This window comes from Pseudophryne corroboree, chromosome 5, assembly GCF_028390025.1.
Source record: "Pseudophryne corroboree isolate aPseCor3 chromosome 5, aPseCor3.hap2, whole genome shotgun sequence".
Lineage (NCBI taxonomy): Eukaryota > Metazoa > Chordata > Amphibia > Anura > Myobatrachidae > Pseudophryne > Pseudophryne corroboree.
This window is the reverse complement of record NC_086448.1, coordinates 600,140,867-600,155,611: the sequence shown is the minus strand read 5'-3', so window position 1 is coordinate 600,155,611 and position 14,745 is coordinate 600,140,867. Positions and strand designations below refer to the sequence as shown.

The following is a 14,745-nucleotide window of genomic DNA, read 5'->3' as shown; positions in this document are numbered from 1 at the left end:
GTGCTTGACCCCCCACATCGGCATACTCAGCAGGGACTCTCTGGTGCGGAGGAGCGTCACTTTCTGACACACTCCACGCTTCTTAGCTGCAGTTTAGTGGGGCACCTGCCGCTGTGCAGGTTCCATACTGCCTCTGTTATCTCCAGCCCCGGCAACCCCACCGCTAGCTGCAGCGCTGCCACCCGCAGTGGAGTGCGCCCAGCTCATTCACACACTTTAGCTGGCGGGTAGCGCTGCAGAAATCCGAGCTGCTTGCAGGCTCTGACCCACTCCTCCCTCCAGCCGCAGCGTCTCCTGGGAGCTAACCAGTCACTCCCAGTCTCCCCTTACCACAGTGCCCGGAAGCCGTGAGGTCCGCGCCACGTGCATGCTATGACCCCCTCCTCCCTCCAGCCGCAGCATCTCCTGGGGGCTAACCAGTCATTTCCAGTCTCACCTTACCACAGTGCCCGGCAGCTGCGCGAGGTCTGCGGTGTGTGACTGAGGAGGGGGGGGGGGATGCGGACTGGCAGAGAAAGCAGGACTCCAGCCTGAGAGAGTCAGCCATGCCAAGTCTCCAGCAGCAGCAGATCCCAACAGGTTGGAATGGAACAGCAGCAGCCAGCAGCAGTGACTCCGGTAAGACACATCTGTCTGTCACCACTGTTTTGTCCCTAATACCAATCTCTCCCATGCCCTGTGTTCTGTCATGTCCCTGTCACCCCTGGCCTTGCCCTGCCACCCTTATTCTGGCCCTTTCACCCTTATCCTGGCCCTTTCACCCTTATCCTGGCCCTGTCACCCTTATGCTGGCCCTGTTACCCCTATCCTGGCCCTGTCACCCCTGTGCTTGCCCTGTCAACCCTATACTGGCCCCGTCACCCCTGTCCTGGTCCTGCCGCCCCTACCCTGGCCCTGTCACCCCTATCCTGTCCCTATCATTTCTGTCCTGGCCCTGTCACCCCTGTCCTGGCCCCGTCACCCCTGTCCTGGCCCCGTCACCCCTGTCCTGGCACCGTCACCCCTGTCCTGGCCCCGTCAACCGTACTGACCCTGTCACCCCTGTCCTGGCCCTGTTACTGCATACCCTCCAACTACCTTTTATGGCATGTACAGTACCCGCAGCGCCTCCAGACCTCTCCCCAATGCACTACACCTCCGCACCTTCCCCTCCACCACATGCGGCACTCCACCCCTCCCCCACGTGCTGTGCCTCCAGACCCCCTACACCACCCGTGGCTCCCACTCCTCCACCCCTTCACCACCCACAGCACCTCCAGGCCCCTTCCACCATTCACCCCCCTTATACGTCTCCCGCCACACCTGCCCCCCTCCACCCGCAGCATCTGCAGACACCCTCCTCCATCAGCGGTCCCCCCCTCACCCACCCCTCCCCCACCAATGGCACCCCCGCACCTGCCCCTCCACCACCTGCAGCACCTCCGGACCTCCTTTCCCATCCGCCGCAACACCCGTACCTGCCCCTACCCTACCCATGGTGCCTGCGGTCCCCTACCCAACCCCCGGCACATCCATCCCACAGCACCTCCGGAACCCTTCACCCATCCACAACATCCCCACACCTGCCCCTCTCCCACCCGTGGCACCCCTGCCCCTCCCCCACCTGCAGTGCCTCCGGACCCCTCCCCCATCTGCATCCCCCACTCCTCTGCCCCTCCCCCACGCGCAGCACCTCCCGAACCTTCCCCATCCGGGCCCCACCCCCACTTCTGCCTCCCCTCTACCCGCAGCATCTACAGACACCATCCGCAGTCCCCCCCGCACCCGCTACATTCTGTACATCGTGCCCTGCAGGTGCTGTTCACGCCGTCGCAAGGGGCTGCGCCTCCTTAACCATCGCACGCCCTTTCATTGTGCAATATTTAACCACTAACAAAGGAATGCAGGTAATACTCCATATAATACAAATATTAAACCCCAGAAAGGCATGCAAGGGTTAAGGGGGCGTAGCCCCTTGCGACGGTGTGAAGAGCGCCCGTAGGGCGCGATGAAGCACCTAGTATATATATATTAGCTACTAATGGGAAATGATATATGGTAGATCGTGGTCCCAGTGAATCTAACCTTTATTAGAGAAAAGGTATCTGCTTTGGATGGGGGTGCAAAGGATTGTAGTAAGTCCATACGTTTTGTAAGAAGCGAAAGCGAGGCACATCAGTGGTGGCGTAAACTAACTTGTTTCTTAAGATACGTTATGTTCCGTGCCTAAATAGAGCTATACAATCCTAATGGCAAGTTTCAATGTACAATCTGTTGTATCTGTGATGAGAACATACAACAGGCGCACACTATTTTGATTTTGTTTTTATAAATTGATGTATTACCTTTATATAGCCTACACACAGAGCCGCCCATAGGCATAGGCAAACTAGGCAATTGCCTAGGGCATTTGATATGCCTAGGGGTATCAGCAGCTTCGGCTGATTAAAATGATATGTGGCATGTCTATATTCTGTATGTAGCATTTCATATGCAGATACAGCCATAGTCTCACACAGTATATAGGCATGCTGCATATCAGTTTTATCAGCAGAAGCTGCTTGTGCTTCCTAGCCACATAGCAATGCAAATAAGATGCATTTTCATAAAAAAAAAGGTGCCCGACGTTAGCATTGATGCAAGATTTGTGAGGACACATCTGTATCCAAGCAGAGGTAGTGGAAGTGTGAGTGCTGTGTGCATGTGAGTGGGTTGGCTGTGCAGTAGTGTTCGGAATATGTGTAAGGAGCATTATGTGTGTCATGTAAAAATGCATTGTTAATGTGCAACATATGTGTAAAGGGCCACTATGTGTGTCATTATATGTATAAGGGCATTAATAATGTGTGGCATATGTGTAACAGGGTACTACTGTATGTGTGTCATTATGTGTATAGGGGCACTAATAATGTGCAGCAAACGTGTAGGGGGCACTATGTGTGTCATTATGTGTATAAGGGCATTAATAATGTGCGGCATATGTGTAAGGGACATTATGTGTAAAAGGGCATTAATAAAGGTTGTCATAATGTGTAAGGTGCATTATGTTTATAAGGACATTAATAATGTGTCTCATATGTGTAAGGGGCATTACTGTGTGGAATTGTGTATAAATGCATTACTAATGTGTGGCATTATGTGTATAAGGTGCTCTACTATGTGGCGTTGCATATAGAAAGGGCACTACTGTGTCATCTAATGTGCATAAAGAGCAATAAGGTGTGGTGTAATGTGAATAAGGAGCAATTCAGTGTGATGTAATGTGAATAAGGGGCTCTACTGTGAGGAGTAATGTTTATAAGGTAAAGTGATACTACTGTGTGATGTAATATGAATTATGAACACTATCGCAAGATAAAATGTGAATAAAGTTGCAGTACTGTGTGGCGTAATTGGAATTGGGGTTACTATTGTGTGGCCATGCCCCTTCCCAGCAAGAAGATGCCCATTTTGGGCTGTGCGTCAAATGTGTGAACTGTTCCTATTTAAAATATAGGGAGTACAAGGACTGCTATGGGTGAGGGGTGATGGTGCTGGGAAAGAGGTGCAAGGTCAGAGGCAGAACCAGCGGTGGTGCTAAGGGGCACCAGCCAAAACCTTGCCTAGGGCATCATATTGGTTAGGGCCAGCTCTGCCTACAGATAACGAACTGATGCATGATGTTTAACATGCAGAAATGGATTTATTCAGCCATTAACTAAAACTGAAAAATAGGGATGTTTCCTGGAACAAATCTTTAAAACCTGGTACACATTTCGGAGAATGAGAAACAGAGAAAGGACCGTACAATAAGAACAAATGTGGACAGACATCCATACCAAATTGGCAGGGTCTTTAGGACATCTGCGCAAACTAGGACAGTCAGGGTGAAAAAATAAAGACCATTTATCAAAGTCTGTAATTTCTAGCCACAGTCATAGGTTTTTAACTGATTGCATATAGAATACCACCCCTTTCACACCACTGCTTCAACCCATATCGCAGCTCAGTGTGAAAGGGACCCTGAGTGAAGGGGCAGTATGAACGGGTGACCTGCTTCATCCGACCCAGGTCCCAATTACAACTGGTGCTTGGAGATTGTTATCTATCTATCTATGTACAGGTGAAACTCAGAAAATTAGAATATCGTGCAAAAGTTCATCTATTTCAGTAATTCAACTTAAAAGGTGAAACTAATATATTACAGTATATAGACTCATTACATGCAAAGTGAGATATTTCAAGCCTTTATTTGTTATAATTTTGATGATTGTGGCTTACACCTTGAGAATACCCCAATTCCAAAATCTCAGAAAATTTGAATATTACATAAAATCAATAAAAAAAGGATTTTAAATACAGAAATGTCGGCCCTCTGAAAAGTATAATCATGCATATGTACTCAGTACTTGGTTTGGGCCCCTTTTGCATGAATCACTGTCTCAGTGCAGCGTGACATGGGTTCTATCAGCCTGTGGCACTGCTGAGGTGTTATGGAAGACCAGGATGCTTCAATAGTGGCCTTCAGCTCTTCTGCATTATTCGGTCTCATGTCTCTCATCTTTCTCTTGGCAATGCCTCATAGATTCTGTTTTTTCTTTAGCCCAGGTAAGACGCTTCTGACGTTGCTTGTTGTTCAGGAGTGGCTTAACAAGAGGAATACGACATTTGAAGCCCATGTCCAGGATCCATCTGTGTGTGGTGGCTCTTGATAGACTAACTCCAGCCTCAGTCCACTCCTTGTGAAGCTCCCCAACACGTTTGAATGGCCTTTTACTGACAAGAAAAAAGAACTGGTCTGTTGCTCAGTGGTCCAAAGTCCTCTTTTCTGATGAAAGCAAATTTTGCATCTCATTTGGAAACCAAGGTCCCAGAGTATGGAGGAAGAATGGAGAGGCAAACAATCCAAGATGCTTGAATCCAGTGGGAAGTTTCCACAATCTGTGTTAATTTTAGGAGCCATGTCATCTGCTGGTGTTGGTCCACTGTGCTTTACTTTATTAAGTCCAGAGTCAACACAGCCGTCTATCAGAACATTTTAGAGCACTTCATGCTTACTTCAGCAGACAAGCTTTGTGGAGATGCTGACTTCATTTTCCAGCAGGACTTGGCACCTGCCCACACTGCCAAAAGTACCAAAACCTGTTTCAATGACCGTGGGATTACTGTGCTGGATTGGCCAGCAAACTCGCCTGACCTTGGCATCGCCAAGAGAAAGATGAGAGACATGAGACCGAACAATGCAGAAGAGCTGAAGGCCACTATTGAAGCATCCTGGTCTTCCATAACACCTCAGCAGTGCCACAGGCTGATAGAATCCATGCCATGCCGCATTGAGGCAGTAATTCATGCAAAAGGGGCCCAAACCAAGTACTGAGTACATATGCATGATTATACTTTTCAGAGGGCTGACATTTCTGTATTTAAACTCCTTTTGTTTTTTTATTGATTTTATGTAATATTCTAATTTTCTGAGATTTTGGATTTGGGGTTTTCTTAAAGTGTAAGCCACAATGATCAAAATTATAACAAATAAAGGCTTGAAATATCTCACTTAGCATGTAATGAGTATATATAATATACTAGTTTTACCTTTTAAGTTGAATTACTGAAATAAATGAACTTTTGCACGATATTCTATTTTCTGAGTTTCACCTCTATCTGTCTGTCTGTCTGTCTGTCTGTCCGTGTTTCTATCTATCTGTTTATTAGAGTCTGATGTGCCCCGGGTACCCCATAACCTTAATTCGGCTCTGTATAAAATATCCTATATTTCCCCTTTGATAGAAAGGCAGCATACTCAAGGCGTGTTAGTTCTCTCGTAATCTTCTTACTGGGCTATCTACTTTCAGGTGCATTTTCAGCAGGTGGTGTGTGTTTAGCCTGTCTGAGCTTAAGCTTGTACTCCTCCCTAATATATCTGTGAATTTGGAGTCTTTACCTGAGTGTCTAGACGGGGCTGAAGATCCTTAGCTTGCATATTTGCTGTGTGCTCTGCCCATTTTAACAGGTGTGTGAAGGCTAGAGGAGATTACATCAGCAGTTAAAAGTGCAACATTGTTTGTGGTGTTTATATCCTTGTTCCATGGTGTGTATGGGAATAGACACCTCAAACTAAGAAAACTGTAAATATAGTCATCTAAATGCTGATGGACAGTAAAATCTATATAATGGTCTTAAATCTGCCTGTACATAAGCTGGGAGACATTTTTTTTTTCTCCTTGCTGCTCAAGGCAAAATGTAATAAATGTGTTTATTTTTTGTCCCTTGGTCATTGTTCTTAAACAGAAACATAATTATTCAAGCTCTTTTGAGAACCTTCTTTCCTTATGTCATGTGCTCCTAGTGAAAGCTTATGCTGGATTGCCGGCCATACACTAGGACAATATTGTGTACGAATGAATGATTCTGACACATGGTTCGATGCATCGTGTGCATATCGTGCCTGTTTTAGGTATGATTACAATGCAATACACGGTCCTGCGTGTCGATTGTTGTATCCTCTGATCATACGTGCAGCCCATATTATCCGTCGTAATTGTATGCACTTCGTACCTTGTTTAATGCACATACAATGCATCATTTGATGGAACATTCAATCAGCGTCATTTTGAGTGGCATTTTTCAAAGGTAATCACGTGCGTTTTGTGAGGCATACGATCACTTGATAGATCGTATGCTTCATCGTATGCACACCGTGTGTCCAAAAAAAGCCAAATAGTGTGTCCGAGCACCCAGGGGAATTGAAGGGAAATCGTGACAGGAATCGTATTGGATGCTGGTCGTCCTGGTGTATGGCCAGCATTACTCTTTTGGCCCAATCAGTGGAACACTTTGGCAGAGTTTTGCAGTGTACTGCAGTGTTGTGTTTAGACTGAAGATCATTATTCATCCCTGTACTTATCTATTTCTGCAGCAATGGTAGTGTGTCAGAACAAAAGGATATTTGAAATTCAGTTTCCTCTATAGTTTCTCATACCTGATTACATCTGGATATGGCACTCATTCGTTTTCCCCAAGCCGCGTGAGTGTGCTTTAAAATAGGATTTTGGTTAAAAGAAGAGAAAAAAAAGGAACCTACTGTATTAAGATGGATCTGAAATGCAGCTAAGAGCTGATCTTAGGATAAATCATTTTCCCAGGAGTTGGCTTTTTCTGAACTATAGCTAGTTCTGTGCAATAGTATGGAAAGTTCATGTAGCACTGGAAAATCAAGCAGTATGAGAAAACGCTCCCCTAGGGGCTTATGTAACGGTCTGCGAGATGCTGGCTGTGCGGTAATTCTGGTGAGTATACATGTATTTTTAAAGCGGGAATCCTTTAAAAGGCAAAACCAGGTTGGTTTAGCCTTGCAAATGATTGGCACTTTAAAAATATTGGAATATTTGCTGGAATTTCTGCACAGCCAGCATCTCACAGGGCAGACTATTATATAAGCCATGCGTCCTTCTTAGTGAGGTGGTATTCTGTAGTCCTTTGGTATACCCTTCTATTTGTACAGCTCTTGGCTCTAAGTGTAGACTCTAATTTCTATAAGACTGAGTTCTTGAAATAAGTTTTGCAAATTGCAGATCTCCAGTATCAAAGATCCCTGTTGAAAATACGATGGAATAATACAAGCTTGTGGTATGAACTTTGATTTCTATTGACACCAGTGTATTCTTACCTCAGTTCCCTGGGACTTCATATCATGAACCCTGTTATTTTCTCTCTCCATCCGTCTAGTGTCCCGCTTGCCTACATTCCGATCCTCATATCATGCACTGCTCCTATCACATGCAGCCGTGACATCGCTTACACAAACATTCACGTGGACAGGTCATTGCCTCCCATATGATCAGCTCTGTCCTCTCCTACTGCTGTGAGCAAATCCGTGACATACGCTACAGGGTATTCTGTCTCCACTCATTGTAAAAGACACCAAACTTATACTAATTAAAATGCAACTTAATGTCAAAGTTTGTTGAATGCAGATGAAATGTACATGGTTTCCCACCATTATACACAGATGTGTCTGTCTGTCTGTCTGTCTGTCCGCCGTCCGTCCGTCCGTTCGTCCGTCTGTCCTGTCCATTAAATAGAAAAAAGAAACATCTTCCAGTAATTAGCAATGTATCTGAATAAGTATATTTATCAGACTGGAAACAGTAACTTTCTCTAACTAAACTCTAGGTAGGTGACTGGTGAATTGCCATCTACATACAGCAGCCATAACTCATCAGTCATGAATCCTGTGACCTCTTTATGTAAATGAAGAGGCTTAATATTATGTTTTTATACCACAAAAACCTTCTTTTAAATAACTCGTAAATAGCAGATTATATTGCTTTTATGTACGTTCTTGAAAATGATTCTTTTAATTGAGCATTGTTAGGCATAATCAGATAGTGCCTCCACCCCAGCCCACTTGTGTTATGTATTCATGTTATGAATACTCTGATCATCTAAAATATACTTTTTTCATATTTGTTTTATGTGATGCCTCTTAGTATTCTCTCCTCATAATGTTTTCCTTGATTTCTGTGTTGTTGTGGCTGCACTGTCTAGCTTCCAGCTGGGATATACAGACAAGAGACGGCTTTATGGGCTGCAGGAATGCTCTCTGAATCAACAGCCAAATAATTTCTCATCTTATCTCTGCTTCATCTCAAGTAAAATTAGTTATTCTACAGGCCTGTGATGGCTCTTCTGTGCCTCATATGCTCTGCACCAGTTTATAAAACAACGTCTTAGTCATAACAAGAGCTTGCGCACGTACCACCAAACGCCTGCTTTGAGAAATAAGCTAAATCAGGAATAGAGTCTAAAGTGTTATGTGACCTGTTACATGGAGATTTCTTTCTGTGAGGTTCATGTTATCGATGTGCCCATTCTAGGAAGTTGGTCCGATCAAATCCAGACACACTTTTCCATTACATAGAACGTAATTGTATGTTGATTAGCAGAAAAGTATTAAAATATAGACTGTTTATAACTAGGGTTACTAACTTGTTATTTAATTTCTTAGGGTTCTGTAAAACATACTATGGGGAAAATTCAAGTAGCTGGGTTAATATAACGCAGGCTGATTGAAGCAGCGGGGTTATTTTATTAGACCCAAAGAGAGACTTGCAGCTACAGTTAGGGATTTTTTTCTAAATCCGTGTTAAATTGCCTGTTTGCAGGTGCCGCAATTGTGATAACCCATAGATCTGGGAACGTTTCCCAGATTCTATGAGTTAACGTGCATTAACACTGTAATTTACTGAGTGAGAAAATGGGGTTCTAATTGTATAGCCCCTTGCGTTAAAGCTGGAGGCTATCACTCTCTTTCACCTGCAGTAAATTACCACTGCTAATTGAATTACCTCCTGTATTCTACGCAAGTAAGTATTCTACCCAAGGAACCTTACTTAAGAGAGGACCGTTATGTGAGTACTCTTCTTTTCCTTGTCATAACGAGCCATACAAAATAATCATATGTACAAAATACTGTTTTTTTTCCGTATCAGGGGCAAATTCAATTAGCCAAAATTGGCCAGAATATTGCTTAACGTGGGTTAAAAACCTGTGGCCACAGCATTTTGCTATTCAATTAGTAATCCACTTTAACACAGGTCTCAATTTGAGTTTTTGTATGCTGCTTCAGACAAGGTGAAAAGTACAGTAGAAGAAAATCCTTGTTTTGCTGTCTGGTCAAATGGCCGTCAGTAACCTTGCTAACAAACGTTCATAAGGTTGACGCCACGTTGTCAACGTCAGAACCTCGACCCTGTACAAACTGTCACAAGGCACCATGTCAACATTCTCAAACTGTTGACAGATTCACAGTGAAATGTCACCATGAGGATCTGAGGATGCAGCCGGCCACTGCCTGTTCAGCTGACAGTGCGCCACGTGAGGTGGTATGGATATGAAAGCCATCTGACACGTAAGCGATGACAGCTGAACTGACAATGGCCAGGCAGCTCCAATCGCATACGGTGACATGCGGCTGGTACAGAGACAAGGCTGTCTCCATCTCTGAATAAAAAAAAAAATGTAGTCCATCTGGGAGGTTTTCTGGACAAGATTGATAAAACCCGAAATGAAATGGTATGCTCTTCCACAGCCAGTGACCTGCTCAATTCCCTTCTTGAATCCTCTTACACCTTCTCTTCATTTGATCCCACAAATGAAGATAAAGTATCTGCACTATTAACATCTGCCTACTCTACTACCTCTCCTCTTGATTCTATACCCTCACAAATTAGTAAATCTCAGTCTCCTGTGCTCATCCCAACCTTAACTAAAATCTGTAATCTCTCTCTGTCTGCTGGTATCTTTCCTTCTCTGTACAAGCATGCAGTGATTACTCCCGTTCTGTAAAACCAAAATTCTGACCCAAACACTCTCTCAAACTACTATCCCTTGGTGGTCATTCCGAGTTGTTCGCTCGCTAGCTGCTTTTAGCAGCATTGCAAACGCTAGGCCGCCGCCCTCTGGTAGTGTATCTTAGCATAGCAGAATAGCGAAGGAAAGATTAGCAGAACTGCTACTAAATAATTCCTAGCAGTTTCTGAGTAGCTCCAGACCTACTCCTAGATTGCGATCACCTCAGTCCGTTTAGTTCCTGGTTTGACGTCACAAACACGCCCTGCGTTCGGCCAGCCACTCCCCCGTTTCTCCAGCCACTCCTGCGTTTTTACCTAGCACGCCTGCTTTTTTTAGCACACTCCCGGAAAACGCTCAGTTACCTCCCAGAAACACCCACTTCCTGTCAATCACACTACGATCACTCGAGCGTGGAAAAAACGTTGCTCGAGCTTGTGTAAAATACTTAGCGCATGCACGCTGCGTACCATGCGCATGCGCATTTTCCACCTAATCGCTCTGTTTGCGAAAAACGGCAACGAGCGAACAACTCGGAATGACCACTCATCTCTCAGCTCCCATGCCCCTCCAAGCTACTTGAGTGACTTGCCTACACTCGCCTCACACACTTTCTTAACTCACACAGCTTGCTGGACCCACTTCAGTCAAGATTTCGTGCCCAACACTCCACAGAGACAGCACTGACTAAGGTAGTGAATGATCTGGTCACTGCTAATCAAAAGGCCATTACTCAGTACTTATTCTCCTTGATCTCTCTGCTGCCTTTGACACTGCTGGCCACTCTCTCCTCATACAAACACTACAATCCCTAGGTCTTCAGGACACAGCCCTTTCTTGGTTCTCATCCCACTTATCCTTCAGTGTTCGTTTCTCTGATTCCACCTCCTCTTTGCTACCTCTCTCAGTTGGAGTACCACAAGGCTCAGTCTTAGGTCCTCTGCTTTTCTCTATCTATACCACATCTCTTGGCAAACTAACCAGCTCTTTCAGATTTCAGTATCATCTGTATGCAGATGATACTCAAATCTACCTATCCTTCCCAGATTTGTCACCATCTATATTGGGCCGTGTCACTAAATGCCTTTCAGCCATTTGATCCTGGATGACATCTTGCCACCTCAAACTTAATATTTCCAAAACAGAATTAATTATATTTCCACCGGCCAATAGTAGTTCCCAACCTGATATCTCTATCACTGTTGATAACTCAGCAATCATGCCTAACCCACAAGCTTGCTGCCTAGGTGTCATCCTTGACTCTGAACTGTCCTTTGTTCCCCACATTCAATCTGTCTCAAAATCATGTTACATACATCTAAGAAACATATCCAAAATACGACCATATCTTACACAAGACACAGCAAAAACTCTGATCCATGCTCTCATTATTTCCCGCATTGATTATTGTAATAGTCTCCTGACTGGTCTTCCCAAACATAGGCTCTCACCACTACAATCCATTCTGAATGCAGCTGCGAGGCTATTCTTCCTCGCTAGACGTTCATCATCTGCAGATCCGCTCTATCAGTCCCTCCATTGGTTACCGGTACTCTACCGTATTAAATATAAAATACTTTTACTTACATACAAGGCTATTAACTAAACTGCATCAACATACTCATCTCAAGATATCTCCCTTCCCAACCTCTCCGCTCTGCACAAGATCTCATCCACACGCATTACTTGTTCACACTCAACATTACAGGGCTTTATCCAGGCTTCACCCACTTTGTGGAATGCCCTCCCACGCACAATAAGAGTCACCTCTAGTCGTCAAACCTTTAAACGTTCCCTGAAAACTCACCTCTTCAGACAAGCCTATCAAATTCCAGACCCACCCGCATAAACCTTCAATACTTTCCTATCTAATTACATACTCTCTGTACAGTACACATAATCTCACATATTTTCTCTTTCTTTACTCTCATACCCTCCTGACCCTTTGCCAAAATTGCTGGGTGATCATATCATACAACCCATTAAGAACCTAGAAATCTGGTGGACCATTATGCAATAGGTAGCATCTATCCTTGTGTATCATTGCCTATTTCCCTATAGATTGTAAGCTTTCGAGCAGGGCCTTCCTACCTCTGTCTGTCTGTTTTTACCCAGTTTTGTACTATTACTGTTGTTCTAATTGTAAAGCGCATTGGAATATGCTGCGCTATATAAAAAACTGTAAATAATAATAATAATGTGTGCACTAATGCTACTGAGCAATAAATGTGGCTCTTGACATGCAGCAAATTGCATCTTTGCTGGACACTTTAAACAAATCCTCTTGACTAATCAATTAGAACATACTACATACTATTCTGAAAACACATTTTGGGCGAAATGTAATAGCCTATGAGATAAAGGCATTGGCGAGATCCGGGCGAGTCTGCCTGTTGTATTGGGGGGTTTAGGTTTTTTTTTTTTAAAGCAGTGGTCAGTTAAAAGACAAAACCACTGTTGTTTTAACTTAAATAAACAAAAAAACGGACATACTCAACAAAATCTCACTGATGCCTGCATCTCACAGGCTATTACATGTGCCCCATTGTCTTGGTGTCTGCAATGCTAGAAATAGACCTCAATATAAATAAATGAATCGGCCATATAAAGAGGCCAATTTGAATGACCTAATCTCACAGGACATGTAGGATAAGATACATGTAGGTTTAACACCACCCAATATGAGCGATAGGAATAGTGCTGGATATCCCATTAGTAACATGAGGCACATGCATATGGGCGCCACAGCCTGGGGACAGCACACGTTGCCCTGCATCCAAACTTTCCGGTGCCCCAATTCAGCCATGTCTATTTAGACACGGAACAAAGACTACATTCTTCAAGATGTATCAGGGAGTACAGTGGGTGCATGTGCAGTCCAGGAGCCCGGAATATTAGGTTTGCGTCGTGAAGAGTTTCAGGATCGTTCAAGTGTGCAATCCAGGAAACCAGAAGAAAAGGTTGATAGCCTGAAAAAAAAAAACATAGAAACAGGTATCAGAAAGACGGGGAGTCTCACCAGAATTTGGGGCAGAGGGTCTATTGGGCGCCTAATAATATTGTCCTTAGAGGCATCCTGACCCCTAAATCCACCCATGGAGAGGTACAGTGGTGTAACTAGCAGTGGTGCAGTCGGACCGGGGCCTGCCGCAGTGAAGGGGCCCACAGCCGATGGCATTTCTATAAGTTACACTGACTAATTTACATGCTGCACTACCCGCCGCCAGTGCTTTACACCCAGTAACGGTGTCACTGCTGTCTGTGTCAGCAGCAAAGCAGTCCAGGACCAGCTGGCGACGGAGGTGGGGCCCCTCTTCTCTTAGCCCTTCCCCTTTTATACGATTTCCCTGCCCCTGCTTACTCTGTTTCTGGGAGGGCGGGAAGGCGGAGCAGTGATACACAGGCATTTCCTTGAGCAGCGCCTCCCTGTTAGCCACGTGACTATGCCACCAGGTAGGGCAAAAAAGCCATTGAGCTGCTGCAATTTAATTTAATCCTGAATTCCTAGACAGCTCAGCCAGCTCATGTCCACCCCTGGCCTGGCTGTGCCTATTTGTCCACACTGCAGCATATCACACACTGTGCAAAACCCCAATGAGGAGCCGTCCTCCACTTGCTGCAGTGCTACCGTGGTACAATAGGTGGTGAGTAAATGTAATTATATTTGTCACTCACTGCCTGCCACACTCTGGCTGTTCCTATCACCCTCTCTCTCTCCCCATCACCCACAGCTTCTCCCTTTGACCTACTTTACATCACCCTCCGCCTCTACCTGTCACCCTCTTCACATCATCCTCTCCCTGTCACACAGCCTCTCCCCGTCACCCTCTGCCTCTCCTCATCACTCCCTACCTTGCCCTGTAACCCTCTGCCTGTTACCTTCTACCTCTCCCAGTCACCCACAGTCTCTCCCTTTTACACACTCTCAATCACCCTCTTCCTGTAACCCTCTCCTCATCTCCAACGGGCTCTCCCCATCACTCTCTATCATTCCCTGGCACCCTCTGCCAGACACCAATTGTCTCTATCTGTCAACTTCTGTAACTCCTCGTCCCCCACAACCTCTCCCCATCACTCTCTACCTCCCCATTACCCGCTCCCTGTCACACTCTACCTGACACCCACTGCTTCTCCCTGTCACCCCACAGCCTCTTCCCATCACTCTCTTCCTTGATCTATCACCTACTTCCTTTTCCCATCACTCTCTTCCTCACCCTGTCACCCACAGCCTCTCCCTATCACTCTCTACCTGGCCCTGTCACCCAGTGTCTCTGCCGGTCACCCTCTCCCCGTCACCACTTGTCACTTCTCATCCCCCCACAGCTTCTCCCTGTCACCCTCTCCTCATCTCCAACAGCTCTCCCCATCACTTTCTACCTGTCCTTGTCACCCTCTGCCTGTCACCCACTGCCTCTTCCTGTCACCATCTCCCTGTCA

General features: G+C 45.3%; 1 protein-coding gene and 1 long non-coding RNA gene across 5 annotated transcripts in view; one reads left to right on the top strand and one right to left on the bottom strand.

The window, feature by feature from the left end:
* Positions 1–7,738, bottom strand: part of LOC134929252 (uncharacterized) — a 66,612-nt gene extending 58,874 nt beyond the window's left edge. Inside the window, exon 1 of the long non-coding RNA XR_010178417.1 lies at positions 7,625–7,738. This is a non-coding gene — a long non-coding RNA (uncharacterized LOC134929252). The remainder of the gene's footprint in view (positions 1–7,624) is intronic.
* The window catches only part of LDLRAD4 (low density lipoprotein receptor class A domain containing 4), a 969,790-nt gene that overhangs the window by 829,183 nt on the left and 125,862 nt on the right, over positions 1–14,745 (top strand). The gene's annotated exons all lie outside the window — the stretch shown is intronic.